This window comes from Lipotes vexillifer, unplaced genomic scaffold (assembly GCF_000442215.2).
Source record: "Lipotes vexillifer unplaced genomic scaffold, Lipotes_vexillifer_v1.1 scaffold461, whole genome shotgun sequence".
NCBI lineage: Eukaryota > Metazoa > Chordata > Mammalia > Artiodactyla > Lipotidae > Lipotes > Lipotes vexillifer.
The window spans coordinates 728,460-735,881 of record NW_006799479.1 but is presented as its reverse complement, the minus strand read 5'-3'; the positions used below and the strand labels follow the sequence as shown (position 1 = coordinate 735,881).

At 40.8% G+C, this 7,422-nt stretch overlaps 1 protein-coding gene and 1 pseudogene across 1 annotated transcript in view; both read right to left on the bottom strand.

Moving 5' to 3' along the window:
• Positions 1–7,422, bottom strand: part of PTGER3 (prostaglandin E receptor 3) — a 218,049-nt gene that overhangs the window by 111,087 nt on the left and 99,540 nt on the right. The window lies entirely within an intron of this gene.
• On the bottom strand, positions 5,890–7,159 carry LOC103078077 (basic leucine zipper and W2 domain-containing protein 1 pseudogene; annotated as a pseudogene).

Genomic DNA, 7,422 nt, shown 5'->3' with positions numbered 1-7,422 from the left:
GGGAAGTTGTCCCTGGATCCCGGGACCCTGGCAGTGGCGGGCTGCACAGGCTCCCGGGACGGGGGTGTGGATAGTGACCTGTGCTCGCACACAGGCTTTTTGGTGGCGGCAGCAGCAGCCTTAGCGTGTCATGCCCGTCTCTGGGGTCCGCGCTGTTAGCCGCGGCTCACGCCCATCTCTAGAGCTCATTTAGGTGGTGCTCTGAATCCCCTCTCTTCGCGCACCACAAAACAATGGTCTCTTGCCTCTTCGGCAGCTCCAGACCTTTTCCCAGACCCCCTCCCGGCTAGCCGTGGTGCACTAACCCCTTCAGGCTGTGTTCACGCCGCCAACCCCAGTCCTCTCCCTGTGCTCCCACCGAAACCCAAGCCTCAGCTCGCAGCCCCGCCCGCCCCGGTGGGTGAACACACGAGCCTCTCGGGCTGGTGAGTGCCGGTCGGCACCGATCCTCTGTGCGGGAATCTCCCCGCTTTGCCCTCCGCACCCCCGTTGCTGTGCTGTCCTCCGCGGCTCTGAAGCTTCCCTGCCGCCACCCATCGTCTCCTCCTGCGAAGTGGCTTCCTAATGTGTGGAAACTTTTCCTCCTTCACAGCTCCCTCCCACTGGTGCAGGTCCCGTCCCTATTCTTTTGTCCCTGTTTTTTCTTTTTTCTTTTTCCCTACCCAGGTACGTGGGGAGTTTCTTGCCTTTTGGGAGGTCTGAGGTCTTTTGCCAGCATTCAGTAGGTGTTCTCTAGGAGTTGTTCCACATATAGATGTATTTCTGATGTATTTGTGGGGAGGAAGGTGATCTGCACGTCTTACTCCTCCACCATCTTGAGGGTCCTTTCTGTAATTCTTATATTTTCTGAGCTGGTAAACAAACTAAACATGGCCCCTTCTAACTCAGAGAAACAACAGTGAGACACAAAATCTGGTCCAAGAAAATGTACCCCAACACCCTACTGCAGACCCTTCACTTAATGTTGTCCTTATAGCTTTGCAGTTTTGTGGAAAGCGACACATGAGAGATTTTGCTATCACTTAGAACTGTGGGATGTGGTCTTTACTACAAAATGCTTGCTCTCAAATTCAGACTGTGTCTCTGCCTACCAGGTGTGTGTCTATGCATATGAAACCCAGAGAAAAGGACTCCAGTAGAGTAAATTGGGATGTTGTCCAAAGACTTGGAGTCACAGGACAATAGATCTTATACAACCTAATCTGACTTGATTTGGCATAGGTACAAATGTTTTTTTTACCAAAAGTTTACATTCTCATGTAGTGCTGAGACTGTACAGATGTAGCTATGTATTGCTATTGTTTGCTTCATGTGAAATTAACAAGAGAATATTCACAAAACAGCCATTCCTTCCTCACAGAAAAAGCTATATTTATCTTTTAAAATACATGATTCATAGAAGTGCATGAAAAAAAACACCTAACGGCCCTTTGAAAATCTCATTGCATGATGTAAATGTCTGGCACATTTCTTATCGTGGAGAAGGAAGTAATGGTGTACACAGACTCAGTAAGATTCTTTATATTTTGCCATGAAGCCTCTCTCCAGAGTCCACCATTGTGGACTCAGAAGGTAGAGAGTACTAAATATTGTTGAATTTAGATGAGATGGATTCAGTAAGGCAAAGTTAAATATCTCAAGTGTACATCCAACACCAGAAAGGGTCTTAGGTAAAGGAGATTTTGAAATGACTTTCAGATATGTCATGATTTCCATAGAGATGGTAGCCAATATGGGATGAGAGAGAAATGAGGAGTAATCTTAGGATCGTGCTGGCATCTGCTTTCCCTAGACCCCTCACGGGTGAAGTTGCTGAGGTCCCACATTCGCATAAGCAGACACTGCTGTCTGAGTGTACCCATCAGAACCCATACTCTGATACCATGGACTATGACCTGGGCTCTGGGCTCATGCCATCTGGACTTGAGTCGCTGCTCCACCACAAATTACTTTTATGAATTTATGCAAGTTACTCAGTCCCCTCCTTTATTTACCAAACACTTGTCTAGCAATTACACGAGCCCGGCACTATTTGAGGCTTTTTAGACTCTTAACCCAAAAAGGTGAGCACCGTTATCACTCCTAGTTTACAAATGAAGAAACTAGGTAACAGAAAAAGTAAGTTTCCCCAGCTAGAGAGTACAGGCCAGTTAAGAGCCAGAAATCAGACCCAGGCAGTTTGGTTCCAGAGTCCGTGTTCTTTACCACTACTCAACTGGCCAGGCTAAACTGTGGCAAATAATTTTTCTTCATGGCTGTGGTGAGATTTAATTAAGATAATCCACACAAAACATCACACAATAGCAGGCTAGATCCACAGTCAGTCTGTGGGTTCTGAAACTAGCCTGTTGCTATAAAGCTGATATTTCTGGAAGGCCCTGAGTGTTCATGAGCTCTCCCCAACAGCCCACCCTGCTTGCACAGTCTGCATACCTGGACTTCTGCTGTAGTTTTCCTGTTTGACATTCCTGTTTGCAATGTGACTGTGGCCCAAATCTGACCCCCAGATCGTTTGGCTGGGGTCCTGACGAGTTTTGCTCCAGGAATCATGTGTGCCTGGTCACAGCTCTCATGTTTCACGTACTGCTACACTTTACTTTCCCTTGTTGATTTGCTCCTGCATGTCCTTGGGCAGGTTTATATCATTCCAGGTATAACTATGTAAGAAGGTTTTTGGTGACCTAAAGTAGCATGATAAATTAGAACAGGAATAAACTCAAGGGGCTGAGACCTGGGTTTAAATCTTAGCCTCAGCAGCATGTTCTTGAGAAGTCAGTTATTTGCTGAGTGATTTAGTTCTCACTGGTAAAATAGGGATACGAATTTTTACTGTTAGGGTGATTGTTAGAATTAAACATGACATCATATGTGAATATATCTAGCACCATGTTTAGGCTAAAGTAGATGCTCAACAAACTTACTTTCTCTCAGCTTCCAAAAGTAAAGGGGAGCTCCATATGTCTAGAAAATTAACACAAGTTAACTTTTGCATCAGACCACACACAAACTCAGGTTCTCACACTGCTGTAAACTGGGATTATCGAGCTTCAGTTTGCATCGCTGGGACTTACCAAAGTTGATGGGATCACGCATGGCTTTATTAGTGCTGAGTACTTGCAACTCAAATAAGCAGCATGATATCATTTAGAAACAGTCACACTCCATACCCTTTTGTTTAATTATCTGTGTATAAGTGTTCTAAAAATTTATACTTTTACATGCTGTGGTTTGTCTTGTTTTGATAGGATGCATGATTGTTTGTGCTTGGGAATCCTAAGAACCAAATTTTTTTTTTTAATGTCCATAGTAATCAAAACATAACCTAAGTACCAGAGAACACAGTCATGGGTTTCATCGGAGCTTAAGACGTAGTGAGTGTAATGGAACAGTAGAGTTTTCCTGTAATGCCTGAGAAAGAGCCTGATGACCCCTCACTGCTGGGGGAAACAAGTAAATGCTATCATACAAAACCAACACTCCCTGCAAAACAGAACATGAACCTTTGAGCTTTACATGTTGCCATTAATCTGAAAATAGCTGCATACTAATTTACACTCGTTTTTGTAATATTTAAAGAAAGTGGAGGGACACGATCTAATCATGGAGACTGGAGACCGGCACAGTTCCACATGCAATTAGTTGAGCAAGTGTGTCTGATTATTCTTTTATATACTTCATTTCTTGAACAAGATATTTTTTAATTATATAGAAACAGATAAGCATGCTTTTCTGAAATGGGCCTTGCATGAACCAAGAAAGAAAAATGATCAGCTGCATTTAACTTGAATTGTAAATAATTTCTCAAGTCGATCCACATGCTTGGCTTAATCAAGATTATGAGTTCCTGGTCCAAGTGCCTGAAAATTGAGGTGAGTGTTCTGATCTTGGTCAAATTGGGATCCTTTGAATGGGGATTTGTAAAATCTTTGTTATAGTTACTGCATTTTCAGGATGATATTGCAAATACAAATGTGTTATAAAATCTAAAGTTTTCTCTCCATTTTCTTACCAACCTGAGACATGCACATCAGGTTCAATTCTCAAGTCTTGAGCAAAAATGTCTTGTATGTTGGTCACAAAGTAAACACATTTCCTGCAGAGACCTTTGTCCTCAGTCTCTGTACCTCAAAGATGGAGACAGGGTGACCAGGGAAAGCCAATGAAGAAGCAGTGTGGGTGAGGTGCCAGCTCATGTTTAATATCCACTCAAATATATTAGTACTAATCTATTTTATTTTATTTTTTTAAGTGTAAGGATGGAATTTATTTTTTTAAAAAAAGTCTTTTAAGGACTACAAATTACAAAGTAAAAGCAGATCACTATGTAGAAACCTAGTGAATACATTTTGTCTGCTCATGAAAGCTTTATCAAAGTCATTCATTTAACAATTTCACCCCCTTCACAACAGTATCAGTTATAATGCTCTTCTTCATAACGTTATTATACCTTTGTTTCAAACTATATTACATGTTATTCCCTCAAGATAAACTTTTAAACACCTAATTTTTACCTCTAAGAATGGCACCTCTGAAAGGGGCAATTCCCACTCAGCCTCTGGCAGCATTATTCCAATCTCATTTCTTTCACCAATCAAAAAAGCTTTCAGAATGTTCACTTTTAACATGAAATCTTTCCACCAAAAAGTGTGGCCACATTTTGTTTTCTAATGACTACATATAAAGATGGGTAGCAGCAAGAAAATTAAGATGGAAATTAAAAGGCAGCCATTAAAATAAATGGATCAACTGTACAGAAGAGATATTTGGCTCATGGCAATTTAAAATATTGGCAACTGGGGTAAATTAACAGGCAGATGCTTGAGTCATACGAATCTGTGAAGAGAATGAAGCTGGCCCAGTATGACCAAGTAGGATAATCATTATCACTGCACTTCATTCTTTGCAACAAATACTCTAAGCCAACAGGAAATATGAGTTATATTTAGAATCCCAGTTAGAACATGCTAACCACTTTTCTTTCAACAATTTTCCGGGTTTAGGACAGTCATTTGCTTTACTTATACTGTTTTATGAGTCCTTTCTTACCAATCTAAGTGTATGACAACTGTAAAATACTTTAAATGACAAGGCTTTTCCAAGGTATATTTGAAAATGGCGGTATGAAAAGAATATTCATTTGTTTTGTCTAGAAAGAAGCAAACTGAATGCAGAGGTTTCTCATTGGGTAAAATCTCAACTTTTTTTTTTCCACCACCACCACATACAATTTCCCAGATGCCTCACTTTCAAGTTTGTTCTCCATGGCTTCATTTTAAGGAATGAAAATCAGAGAGCAAACAATTGAGCTCAAGTACATCTGGGGTTAAAAATGCAAGAAAATATCGACATGCAAGCAGTGGTCCAAATACTCAAGATTCGTATTAATGAATCTAATTATTGTATATGAGATTTTCATTGATGAGCAGGGCTTTGGGCATACCAAATTATCACACAAATCACTGCCTTCTGAGACTCTGGATACTTTTACAGTTTAATTTGCAAACAGAATTTTTATAAAAAATTATTTTTAACCAACTCATATCTTGAAAACTGTTTATATCGAAAACCCAGGGAAAAAGTGAACTGTTCATTGTGGAAGGCCTTAAATTACATTATTACAGTAAAAAATACAGGAGGTAGAAGATAACTGGGAAGACTAACGCAACATTAGATTCAAATCTATAGCTCCTGTAGCTACTTAAAACATGGTTTTAGAAACTAAATCCAACATTTCCAGTAACCATAGAAACAGTTAAAATAAAATTTGCCATGAAAGCCCTTATATCATGCTTGATATAGGGAGGTAGGAAGATGTAAGAACCAGGACACATGAGACATGACATTTTATCTACAATTCCTGTTTGCTTTACTGAGGGTGTAGTTTCAAATTCAGTCACCTTCCTCAGCTTCAGACTCAGATTCTTCTTCAGCATTTTTGAGCCACTCTACAAAATTTTTCATTTGCTCAAGGAAGACACTTTTCCCTTTGGCAACATGTGTATCTTTATACCACTTCAGAATGGGTTCTTCACTCAGAACTTCACCTTTATAAAAAAGCACCACTATTTTCTGGAAGGCTTTCATGAAATGAATGTTGTCATAGCAATACTCCTGAATCTTCAGTAACAGAGTCAGCTCAGACTGACCTTGAATTGTAAAGGCAGCAAGTAGAGGGCTGTATTGCTTCAAGTGCTTGATGGCGTGCTCTGCTACAAGCTCCTCTTTTTTGTTCCATTCCACGGTGCTCATTGCACTGGACCATACTATTCTGATGACAACTGGTTCTGGGATGTCTTTTTTCATCTCCTCCTTGACATACAAAATTATATCCTTAAATGAATCACCACGGGACACCTGTTCTTGAAGTTCTTTCTGGAGTTCCTTACGAGCTCCTATGGTTTGCTGATTCCGAACATACTGTGAAAGCTCTTTCAGTCCTGCCTCAGTAAAATACTTTGTGAAGTGTTCAACGCTTTTTTTATTGGCAGGAAAAAGTTCCATCAGTCTGTTATCCATGCTCACTTTCCGAAGACTTGCAGCTACTGCATTGATATCTTTTTCATTTATCCATGATTTAAAGAGCTTTACAGCAAAAGCTGCTGAAACCCCTTCTTTAACCAAATTCTTATTATAAAGGCTATTAAGAATGGATGCATTAAGTGTTCCATTAGCCAGAAGAACACCAGTCAACATAGCCAGCTTGTTCCTCTCCGACACTGAAAAACCCTTTAAGAACAGCAGCAGCTTTTTAACTTCATCTTCAAAACCCTTCTCCAAGTATTTGTACCGCCTGATGAACTTGTTAAAAACCTGAGCAAATGCTTGCATGGTCTCTAGGTCTTCTTGTGCTGCGAACACACAGACATCTGTATGCATCATGTCATCTGCCAGTGTAACACCTGGGGTCAGCATTCCACCAGCCACCAGAATGTCAGAGTGTTTCTGCATATCGGCGGTAATCAAGTTTTGCTCCAGAAACATCAGGAAACTTTGCTACTGCTTCCAAATCAGTACCAGTTTCAGTTAAGCCTTGAATAATGCAGTCTTGAAACTGAGTAGGGTCAAACCTCTCTTTTTCATCTCTTTTTCTGGTTTTAAAATGCTGGCCTGATAGCGTTGGCTTTTGCTGCTTTTGATTATTCGTAAAAGACACACGAATTTAAGGCGAAAAGAAAAGAGCCAGAAATCCCGGAGGTGGCGGCAACTGCGGCGGTGTCTCCTCTGCCAGTACTAATCTATTTTAGATTACTAATCAGAAAGTATCTTCAGTGGGGGTATGACAACTCTCTGCATCCTTTGCTACAATTTAACCTCATCTTTAAATGCTGCTAACTAGATAGAGGTCAGGTGTGAATTAAAAGAAGGACCAGAGCCCAGATGGGAGCTGAGCTACTCCTGACAATTCTGCTCTTGTTGTGAATG